Here is a 12,186-nt window from a genome sequence, read left to right on the forward strand (position 1 = left end):
CTGGCGGCCTGCGGAGTGGGGCTGCATGGTGTGGAGGGTGCCATGTCTGCGGGCCCCGGGCTTGAGGCTTGCAGCGTCATGTGGTGGGACCTCCTGTCTGTACGCCACTGGTGGAAGGTGAGCAGTGAGGCCTGGTTACGCATGGACGGGCATGCTCCGATGGGGCGGCAGGCGGGGCCGGGGTGCCTCTGTCTGGGTGTGCATGGGCGGGCAGGCGATGTTATCTTGTGCAATTGTGTGTACTGTGCCAATCATGTATATGGACTCTGTTTCAGATGACAGGTCTGTCTCAGATGTGTGACCTGGTGAACTGCTATACATACTGGTAAGTGGTTAGAGACACACCGGTGGAAGCAGGTGAGCAGTGTGGCCTGGGTGCGCAGGGGCGGCACTCTCTCTCTCTCTCCCTCTCTTCTTCTCTCTCTCTCCCCCTCTCTTCTTCTCTCTCTCTCCCCCTCTCTTCTTCTCTCTCTCTCTCTCCCCCCTCTCTTCTTCTTTCTCTCTCCCCCTCTCTTCTTATCTCTCTCTCTCCCCCTCTCTTCTTCTCTCTCTCTCCCCCTCTCTTCTACTCTCCCGCTCTCTTCTTCTCACTCTCTCCCCTCTCTCTCTCTCTCTCTCTCTCCCCCTCTCTTCTATCTCTCTCTCCCCCTCTCTTCTTGTCTCTCTCTCTCCCCCTGTCTTCTTCTCGCTCTCTCCCCCTCTCTTCTTCTCTCTCTCTCTCTCTCTCCCCCTCTCTTCTTTTCTCTCTCTGTCTCCACCTCTCTTCTTTTCTCTCTCTCTCTCCCCCTCTCTTCTTCTATCTCTCTCCCCCTCTCTTCTTCTCTCTCTTCGCCTCTCTTCTTCTCTTTCTCTCTCTCTGTCTCTCTTCTCTCTCTCTCTCTCCCCCTCTCTTATTATCTCTCTCAATCCCTCTCTTCCTCTCTCTCTCCTTCGCTCTCTCTCTGTCCTTTGATGTGCACAGGACACACCTTCTCATCATTAGGCCTGGGTGGAATTTGCAGAACATGGGTAATTTCGCATTCCGCAGAGAACGCGGAATTGCCCAAAATTCTGCATTCCGCGGCTTTGCGGGATTTTTTGCTTGTTCGCATTCTCAAAATGCGTGTTCGCAAGATATTTCCCCCCGAGCATGCAAACAGCATTTGCGAACAGGAAAAAAGCATCGCGAACAAGCAATTCCACACATTTGCAGAATTTCTGCGTGCTCGCGGAGATTTTTTACCGTCTTGCGGAGCTTTGCATAGCGCGACTACGCAGATTCCGCCCAACCCTACTCATCATGATTTTTGTCTGGCAGGCTGTGACCTACGGATTGTCCTGAGGGGAGTCGCCATGTGTCTTCATTTCATTTCAGTGTTCATTTTAATAAAGTTTCATTTGTTACTTCAAAAGTGAATGTGTGAAGGTCATTTTTGTAACGACACATGCATGTCACCAGTTGTGATTGTACGACATCAAGCGGATTATGTTTTACATGTTTAGGTGTAGCTGATGTGGCATGTCTTTGGTCGGGGGGTCACTGGGGAGGGGAGTCCTGGGGCTGATGGCGGCGGGTGTTGTAGCCCTTTTGGCCCTCCAGGCTGCATGTTCCGTTTCCCGGGTGCATCTGTTGATCTTCAGGTGTGGCTCTGGGCTGTGCTTCCTTTTGTGGTGCAGGCTGTGGTCCAACTTTGCACCAGGTCAGATCAGGTGTTATTTTCCAGCTGCTAACGCGCCTTACCGCCTGTTTTGTGTTCTATCGCAGTTCTGGCTGGTCGTTGGGAATGTTGTGGAGTGGTGTTGTCGCAGCTTTTGGCACGGGAATGCCTACTCTGCATCTCAGTAGCGATAGTTTCGGGGGTCATCTCTGGCGATGTTTTTTGCGGCTGCTATCGCGTGTAAACTGGTGCTCTGGGATGTTAACACCAGCTTGTGATTGAAGTGCTAAGTTTATCACCACTTTGGCTGCGATAAAGTGCCATTAACTCAGTGATAGATCCTTGTGAATATCCCCCTTAGTGCATTAGCAGGTTTGCAATATGCTAAGTTGGAGTGGAAAAAGTGCCGTTCAAAAGAATAGTCGATGACAGCTGGAGCCATTATCTTAAAGTCTCACTAAGTTAAAGTGCTTAATGCATTAGCAAGCGCTAAAATGAACAATGTGCAATCAAAGGGCATCGACGATAGCAATCTGAAAGGCTCACTAAATATGAGTGCTTAGTGCATTACCAGGTTACAGCACTGGATTATAGTGAACGAAGTGCATTCAGAGAGTGTAGTCGATGAGAATTGAATCCGTCAACTGAGAGGCTCACTAAACAAAAGTGCTAAGTGCAATAACAGGTTACAAGATGCTAGGTTAAAAATGGGCAAAATGCAATCTGAACGTGGGCTCTACAAATTGTATCCTGTTACTGCAGATTTTGATTAGCCTATTTTCTTTCTGCCTGTTGCATGAATTGCAAAATTTTCCCACAGAGCATGGGCTCCTTTCCTTGAAGAGGCACGTGCAGATTCCTTTCCTTAGAAAGTGTGATTTAAAAAGTCGTTTTCTCTCTGTCAACAGTAGGGGGCATGTGCAAACAATGTGGCTGATGTCTTCCTTTGCATGTCAACACAACCGGCATGAGGTCATAGTGGTTTGTCTCAACCGGGCAGGGAAGTTACATAAGATATTAAAATTTCCCAGCTGATAACTTGAGCTTGGCCCTCAACCCATACAGTTCTCCTAAGTATGGTTGTGGCTTCAGGAGACCATATGGGCCAATTGTCATCCAAGCATGTGATCTTTTAGTCAGCATGGGTTTGTCAGTGAGGGAAGAAAGCTTCTCGGCAACTGAATTGATTGCTCTGTTAAAAGCAGCCTAAGTGAGGGTTAAGGCCCAAAGTGGCTCATCTTGTAAGGATTTTAGAGTCAAATTCATATATTCAAGTGCCCGGGCATTATTTGGGTCAGATATACCATTCCACAAGACACTGCTTAGTTTGCCTCCTGGCTCTTTTATTAATATGTAGCACGTTTTTAAGTAGGCTCCAAAACTGGATAAGGTCTGCCTCTGTAGCCCAAGTTCTAGCCATATTTGGGCTGGAGATGTATGCCATGAAAGGCTGAACACCCACTGGTAAGTGCCAATAGTAGCTTTATCAATTACTCTGAGAACTTCTGCTCTATACGCTACTGAGTGAACAAATTTTGCGGCCATAACTTGGTTAGAGAGACAAACCTTTAAGTGTGTTCCTTAAAGATCAAAAGGCAGACATTAGGGTATGACTTTTTCTTAGTATCGAGTGACTGTGCATTTTAAATAAGCCTGTTGAATTAAAGATTACCTTCAGATACTTGTAGTCTGTCACTGATTCCAGGATAGGACCTTCCAGGTGGAAAGTTGGTGGTGGGCTTCTCCCTGTGCTGACTTGCATTGATTTGGTTTTCTTTAAGATTGACTTAGAGCCCATGCTCTGCTGGGTAAGTTGCTGTGGCATTTATTATCCTCCACAGGCCAACATTCTTGTAACTGATTAGTACTACGTCATTGGCATACAACATGTGGGAGGAGTTAAAACTGGACAGTGTTGCGGTGTGCAAGTTTGCTTCATTAAGATTTGTTGACAGGTCTGCTAAATACAAATTGAATAGTAACAGGGCCAGTACTCGTGCGTATTTTTCTTGAAAAGGTTGGACCAGAGCCCAATCTTACCTGTGTCCAAGTGTTAGTATATAATAGTTGGATATATTGGAGGAGCATTAGAGAGATTCCTCAGTTCTGTAGTGTGCACCAGAGAGTGTTGCACTGTACCGCATCCAAGGGCAGAGCTAAAGTCCACAAAACAGAGGTGCAAGTTCTGAGAGTGAGAGCTTGCTTTATCAATTGATAAAGTAAGCATTAAGATGTTTGTAATTGTTCCTGTCTTTTTAATAAACCAAGTTTGATTCACTGGAATTAGTGAAGTTTCCGTTGCCCATTTGGTTAGCTCCACCAACAAACTTTCGGCAAAGTATTTTGCCTTCCCATTTAACAGATCACTCAGCCTGTAGTTTGATGGTACTGTCTTCTTTCCAGCTTTGAAAACTGGGGCTATGATCAACACCCGCCAGCTGTTAGGTACATCCTGGTGGAAAAGAATGTAGTTATAAAGGTGACACAGTTGTTCTCTTTAAAGATGGCCTTTAGGAGGTCGTTGGGGCTGGGGGCTCCGTTGCGTCGCCCTGAAGAGATAACTTTTTTTACATCATCCAGAGTCATGACTTCATATGGTCATTTGACAATCTTATATGATATCTTTTTCAGGGGTCACAGATACAGTCTTGCTTCCACCGAACATTTTCTGCAGGTAAACAGACCATGCTTCTTCCAATATGTTAGAGGATGCAGGAGGAGGCCTAGGACCAGTAGCATCGTTCACCAGTCTCCAAAATTATCTGCCATCGTTTCTTCTAGTAGCTGCGTGTAATTTGAGCCAGTATGATTTGTGTCCGTTTTTGCTGACTCCCGTGTTGCTCTTCTGTATTATAGTCTCAACTTGGTTGAGTTGGACCTCCATAATCTAGACCTAGGACTGGTTCAATGTAGCCTGATTTTGTGATTGAATTTCTTTTTTTGTGATAGCATGCTGAGCTGAAGGCCGCTAGTACATTTGCTAGGTAGAGTGTTCGATTTTCTTGGGAGACTCCCTTTAGCAGCCAGAAGGAGGATCAAAAGTTGGGCCCACTGCTCCAGTAGGACACAGGGTGAGTTGAATATTTGATCCCATTGTTCCCATGATTTGAGTTCGACACAAGCAATAGATATTGTTGACCAATTTAGCCTCCTGTACTTGACAGTGGAGGCTGTTCCTGTGACCCGGTGTGCTTGGTCGTGGAGCCTGCAGCGTAGATTTTGTAAGTAGTACTTCCACTAGGGAAGGGTATAAAGCGGAGATGGAAACAGATATTTGAACCCAATTAGTTTAAGAAGAGATAGAGAACTATGCAGAATATATTAGTATTCACCATTCTAAAATATCTTACTATCAATAGAGATCTTATAGATTGTTTAAGTATTTAAAATTGTGGTTAAGGACCAGTTACCATTGGCATTGATAGACAAATGGGATTGAAAAACGGTGTTAAGAACATGCTACGCCGCATTATAGCAGAGGGTATCTCCTTCTGCTAATGTTGAGGTACCTGCTAGCTGGCACATTAATGAGCAGAGTCTCGATGAGAGGGAAGCATGTGATGTCAACTAAGCTTGGCAGGGTAGTGGATTTGTGACCTATGCTTCAGGTCAAATATCAGAAAATGGGAAGAACAAAAAAGCACCTTGAGGTTGCTGACTATGTAAAAGTGAGAAGGAGAGCCAAAGTAGGCAAAGCTGAGAAAAGGTTTTTCCAATCCTATGCAAGTGAAAGATGTGATGGATGATATGGTGGCAGATGATGATATTCGGCAATAGTAAGGAGTGGAACATGATTAAGCTATTGATTGCTCCTACCAAGAAAGCAGCCATCATCTGTGAGAAGTTATGCAAGCATGACAATCAATAAGAAGAGGGTTTAATTCATCCTCCAACATGTGAAAAGTATGTCTGGGCAAACCTTTGCTTATGCTAGAGCAATTTTTGTAAGTTTGCTAATTTTCCATAACACAATTTTGCTAAATTACTGAGATTATGCCATCGTTCTGGCAATTTCAAAGCAAGAATTAGTGATCAGGTAATTGTTCAACACAAATAGCATTTCAGATAGAATTTTTACCCAATAGGACCATTTGGGCAATTTCTGAATGCAAAACTACAAATCTGAATGAGAACGGCAGTGTTTTGAATGTAAGCAACTGGAAATCAACCCTCCCAAAAGGTTTTCAGGCTACATTTTTTCCCAGACAGACCATTTGGATAATTTTTTCAGCACCAGATGCATCTTGCGTAATTTCACATAGTTTTTCTGTCATTTATATTTAATTTAATTACGCTATTGGAAATTATACCACTTGCGTCCACCCTAGTGAAAAGGTGGGTTTCCTAGCGATGGTATCTGGATGGGTGTGTTACCTAATAAAGATACAGCTTGTCATCCTAATTATGTATATATATGTACATATCATGTATTTGTTGGTGATGTGGTTGGTTGTTGGAGGGGGATGTGTTAGGTTATGTATTACACAGGTGTTATTGGTGGTACTGTTAAGAACATAGATTATTTTAGCCTGGAAGTTTTGAGTTGTGCAGCTGATATTTCTTAGGTGAAGATGATAGTTCTCTTTATCTTGTCTTTACCTTCATTGCATGTAAGTGAATCAGTTTAGCAAACCAAGTTGAAAGACAACAGAGCTTTCTTACTTGCATGCATGTCTGTATATACTCCTTGACTTCATATTGCTTTCCAGGCATCAAATGCCACCTCTTATGTGCATATTTTACACTGGATCTCAACTTGGTTTGAAATCTGCCTTAATGGCTTATTTGATATCATCTTTTTCTTAACCATTCAGTAATGATATAACATGTAATTTGACTTTGTGCTGAACAACTGCTGCACTTAATATTGTCTGTGTGGCTCCTCTCTTCTTTAAGGTGTTTCAAAACTAGAACTAATATTCTGGCCTCTTGCACCTAGCCACCAAATTCAATATAAAGAGAATTACTTAAAAGGTCAGATTCCACGTATCATTCAGATAACCCATGCACCACTGCCCTATCCATAAATACCATAAAATATCCTGAACATAAAAGCCCTGTCAACTTACCCTGAAGCTATAGTACGTGACAGACACCTCAGTCTCAGATTGGGCACCATTAAAACTCACTGACTCCAGTTTACTAATTGCATTTTTTACAGATACACTGCAATCTCGTTCTAGTCTCAAAAACATATACATTTTTAATAAGAAAAAACATATTATCACAAGACACCAAAACCAAAGATGTGATCAACACATTCCCTCTATGAAAGTTAATTATTTTGTATCCAATATTCAGATATCAACCTCCTCTTGTTCACCACTGCATATATATATATATATATACATATTTATAAATATAAGAATACAGTCAGAGAAACGGGAGTTCAGGGGCTTGTAAGTGAGGCAGTCCGAGTGGAGCTCCGGTCGCCCCAAATAACAAAGCACAATATCCAGCAATAAAGGATAACTTGGACACTCCTGGATTTGCAAATGTAGATTTGATTCTGACACGTAAGTCTTCTCCAAACTTAGAGAGGACTTACTTGTCAGAATTAAATCTACATTTGCAAATCCAGGAGTGTTCGATTTATCCTTTATCGCTAGACATTGTGCTTTGATTTATATATATATATATATTCACTGAAAAAACCATAGGTTTCAGGGACGTTATAGTTAGTTGGACATTTCACTCATACAAAATCATAGAAATTCTGCCGTTATAGTTAGTTGAGCTAACTATAACTCGCGCCCCCTATATGCACTGCTGATGACATCACATATTACATCATTCATGACATGGTCAGTGACATCACTGATGACATCACTGATAACATCTCAAATGACATCACTGATGACATCATCAAGTGAATGTGTTTTTCTTTAAAATTTAAAATTGTATTATATATATATACCAAGTGTATTGAAGAAGGAGTGGATGTATAAGTGTCTGGATGGAGGATTTAGTAGGTGTGTGACTCACTGTTTAATTGAGCGATTAAATGTGTCTTACTGAATACATGGGTTAGTGACTAAACTGTGTGAATGTCTGTATCAGTCTGTCTGTTGTTGTATAACCTGCTGCATCAGTTGGTCAGTAGGTCCACGGGTGTCTATATGGGTTATTGATTAGTTGCCTGCGTAATTGTATGTGAGACTGAGTGTGTGTGTGGATGGGTGGGACATGTGTGACTCTTTCCATAGATGTGTGAGTGGTTGATTGGGTGTATGACTTTAAGAGTGCATGTGGAAACAGTTGTATAGGTGAGTGAGTGTGTGTATGGATGTGTTGGTGAGTGAATGGTAGATGTTCAAGTAAGTACCAAAGTAAAAGGCAGTGTATGTGAGAGTTGGAGTATATAAATGACTGTATGTGAGTCAGTGATTGTGGGAGTGACTGTATGGATGAGTGTATACTTGTATAGTGATTATATAAGAGAGTAAGTATGCGTTAGTATCTGTATGAATAAATGAGGTGGTGTGTTTTTAACTGTGTAGGTGAGTAAATGGAACTTTGATAGATTCTTTGCATGACTGACTACGATGAGTGGTGGTGTATGAGTGTCTGTATAGGTATATGAGTGCATATGATAGTGTTGTATTGATCAGTGACTACATGTATGAATGGTTGTATGGGTGAATGAGTGCATGTGTCTGTAGACCTAGGAATTAGTGAGTGCATTTCTAGTAACTGGTATTGGTGTCTCAATGGTTTTGAAAATGGTACTCTGTATTTTACAGGGGGTGAATCAAAGGTTATGTTAAGGTTTAAGGAGGTGCATCAGATTGTCACACGGATGATGTAATCAGTGATGTCATCAGTGATGTCATCAGTGATGTCATCTGAGATGTCATCAGTGATGTCACTGACCATGTCATGAATGATGTAATATGTGACGTCATCAGCAGTGCATTTGGGGGGCGTGAGTTATAGTTAGCTCAACTAACTACAACGGCGGAATTTCTATGGTTTGGTAAGAGTGAAATGTCCAACTAACTATAACGTCCCTGAAACCTATGGTTTTTTCAGTGAATTTCAAAGGTTTTTTAAATGCTAATTTGTTACTATAACATCCCTGAAACCTATGTTTTTTTCAGTGAATTTCAAAGGTTTTTTAAATGCTCATTTGTAACTATAACGTCCCTGAAACCTATGGTTTTTTCAGTGAATATGTAAATATACATTTATAAATTTACATTTATATATTTTTTTGCAACATTTTCTCAAACATTTAATGCACCTGCAGGTTAAAAGTCCACCATTGTTTTAAGTTTGAACAGTGCCTTCCAAATGCAAGTAGCAGGTGTGATTGAACTGAGAAAATGTTATCCTATCATATGTACTCCACGTTCAAACTGCTCTTTATTAACCAATGACAAAGATGCTTTTCGACAAACTAATATGCACCCCACTTTTAAGTAAACAATGCTTTTCATCTCCCAATCAGTTATCGTTTTGTATGAGAAAAAAAGTATTTCCCCATCTTTAAACATATCTCTTATTCTACGAATGGACTGCATGAGCTACAGACATCTATCCATATCTTCCAGCTATACCTTCAAAATGCTAGTGTGGATAGTAGGACATAGCTATGTGTTCTGGTGCAAAGGTATACAGAACAGAGACGTATTGACTTAGACCTAGGTTTACAAAATGTGAACATTAAATGGTTTGGGCAAAGAGGATTCAAGTGGCACCAATTGCTCCCTTTGGTTAAAACCTGTTTGCATCTCCAACACCCTGACCTCATGATTGTGCACTGTGGTGGTAACGACCAAGGCACATTGACTGGGGTGGGTTTGGAAATGCTAATGAAGGACACCTTTAGACAATTGATGTTGCTTTTGCCTCAAACTGTCTTTGTATATTCCAATATATGCCAAAGACAGAAGTGGAATTGGTCAAACCAATTTTGTCCTCAGATTTAAAAATCTAGGAAGAATGTCAACAAAGCTGTCTCTGCATATCTCAGAGACCATAGAATGGGATCGATCTACAACAACAGCATACGTTTTTATATGGCTGATATCTACAGAAGTGATGGAGTACACTTCACAGATCAGGGAAATCGAGTTTTTCTGAATAACCTGAAGCTGTGCATCCGCATTTATATGTAGCAACAACTAATAAACACAAAGGCTCTTTTAAGTGCCACCTTATATTCCCAATATTGGTTCGCAGAGTGACAGCTGCGATCCGGCTACCACAGGGAGACCTGTGGGCTGTCGAGCAGCCTCACAGAGGGACACCTGCGGCCCGTGGGCTCGGCTCGCACACAGAGAGCTACGGGCTGACGGCTCCCAAACGCAGAGCTGTGAACCGACAAACTGCTAGTGTTTTATGGTTTAGGGTATTGCAGTGGTGTTTGGGTAGTGAAGGGGGTCGAGCTGGGGGTAGATTTAGGGTTTACAGCAGTGCAGTAGTGTTTCTGTAGTGTAGGGGATCGTCCTGTGGATACTGTTTTAGGGTTTAGGATGGTGCTTGGGTAGTGTACGGGGTCGTGGTGAGGATAGCGTTTTACGGTTTAGGGTAGTGTAGTGGCGTTTGTGTAGTGTAGGAGATCGTGCTGGGGTAGTGTTTTAGAGTTTATGGCAGTGCAGAGGTGTTTGGGTAGTGTAGGAGGTCGTGCTGGAAGTAGTGTTTTAAAATAGTACAGTGGTGTAAGAGGTCGTACTGGGAGTAGTTTTAGTGTTTAGGGTAGTGCAGTGGTGTTCGGGTAGTGTAGGGGGTCATGCCGACATACTGACTCACAGAGCTCCAAGCCGATGGATTGGCTTCAAAAGGCATAGCCGCGACCTGGTGATGTGGGTAGAAGTAGCGTGAAAGGGGTATCTCACACAGACACAGATGCCAGTGTTGCCTTGCAGAGGTAAAACTACAGACCCAATTGCTTCTACACAGAGAGATACGAGCTGACAGACTAAGTCACAAAATGCCTGCCAACACTTCCTAGTTTCAACCATTCACAGCCAATGAGCAGCAAGCTTGTGCTCGTAACCCCTCCGCTAATCAGATGTCAGAATTCTCAAATATCGATATCTGTAAAATTTGATATTTCTCACAAACTACTGAATGGAGTTACTCAATTTCAACAAAAGCGCGCTTTCTGGACCACGATATTTCTCCCTGCCAAATTTGACGTAATTCCGTTCAGCAGTTTGACCAGTAGCCTTGTCTAAAGTTTCCTATGGAAAATGCATTGAGAAAACACATTTTGGGACTCCCCTTTTTCTCAGCCCCCCCTTGACCAATCACTCCTAAACTTTCAAGATACAAGCTGATCAAAAAAGAGAAACTTTTGGGAAAATTTCGTAAAGAACCGTCAAACAACGCCAACGTTCTAAGCAGATGGACGGCTCCAGGAGGGGACAGCGCAACCCCCCCTCCCAACATGAGTGAAGCCCCAAGACTGCGGGGACCCCAGCAGGCCCCCACAGGCCCAGCGAGCCCCCGCTACTATTTTTTAAGAAATGCCCCGGGACCTAGCCCACCCCGGGGTCTCATTAAAATAAAACACAGGAACCCGCGACTCAAGCCTATTTTTTTTTTTTTTTTTAATGGGACCCCCGTGCAGGCCTAGGGGGTCAGGGTGTTTCTAACTTACCCCCTTCTCTTGTTTTCTACCTTTGTTTCTCTGTTTTCTAGTGACTCGCTTCTACCAAGCCACAAGATGGCTGCCAACACTTCCTGGTTTGGAGTGTTGGCAGCCAATCACAGTGAAGCTCGTGCATGGGACTTAGGCTCCGCCCAGATATCAAAACTTTTATTTTTCTAATTTCTCAGCAACTACTGAACGGATTTACACCATTTAAAAAAAGGTCGCTTTATGACCCACACACTACCTTTGTGCCAAATTTGGGGTAATTCCATTCAGTAGTTTCAGCTGTAGCCGTGCACAAAGTTTTGAATGGGAAATTGATTTTTTGACTCTTATTTTTTTAATTTCTCTAAAACCACTGAACGGATTTACACCATTTAAAAAAAAAGGTTGCTCTCTGAACTTAGCTCTACCTTTCTGCCAAATTTCAGGTAATTCCGTTCAGCAGTTCGGGCTGTAGATCATCGAAAAATTTCCTATGGAAATTAACATTGGGGAAAACACGTTTTGGGACCCCCCTTTTTTCTCATCCCCATGCTTTACGAATCACCCCCTAACTTTCAAGATAGGAGCTAACCTAAAAAGTGCAACTTTTTGGAAAATTTCATAAAGATTCGCCAAACGACGCCAAAGTTATTAGCAAATCAAAATATGCTTTTCCTATGGAAACTAGATTGTAACTATAACTACCTACACGGGCTGTGTATAACAGTAGTTTGTCCATTTCAGTGGCAGAAACACCAGAGGGTGTGAGTGAGATAGGCACTACAAGTATAGGGTACCTAGAGCACAAATAAATTTTAACTGTTACTTCTTTTTCCGGGGTAGGTCTTGCTTTGTTATATGGTCCTGAGAGGGGGGCTACCTACCCTTTGACCCCCTAGGCTCCTTTTTTGAGACTTGTTTGAAGAATCTCTACAAAACATTCTAAAAAGTGCTAATTTTCTA

General features: G+C 42.4%; 1 long non-coding RNA gene across 1 annotated transcript in view; it reads left to right on the forward strand.

The window, feature by feature from the left end:
* LOC146821528 (uncharacterized) overlaps window positions 1-12,186 on the forward strand; it is a 418,267-nt gene that overhangs the window by 198,527 nt on the left and 207,554 nt on the right. The gene's annotated exons all lie outside the window — the stretch shown is intronic.

Source organism: Triturus cristatus, chromosome 6 (genome assembly GCF_964204655.1).
Source record: "Triturus cristatus chromosome 6, aTriCri1.1, whole genome shotgun sequence".
Lineage (NCBI taxonomy): Eukaryota > Metazoa > Chordata > Amphibia > Caudata > Salamandridae > Triturus > Triturus cristatus.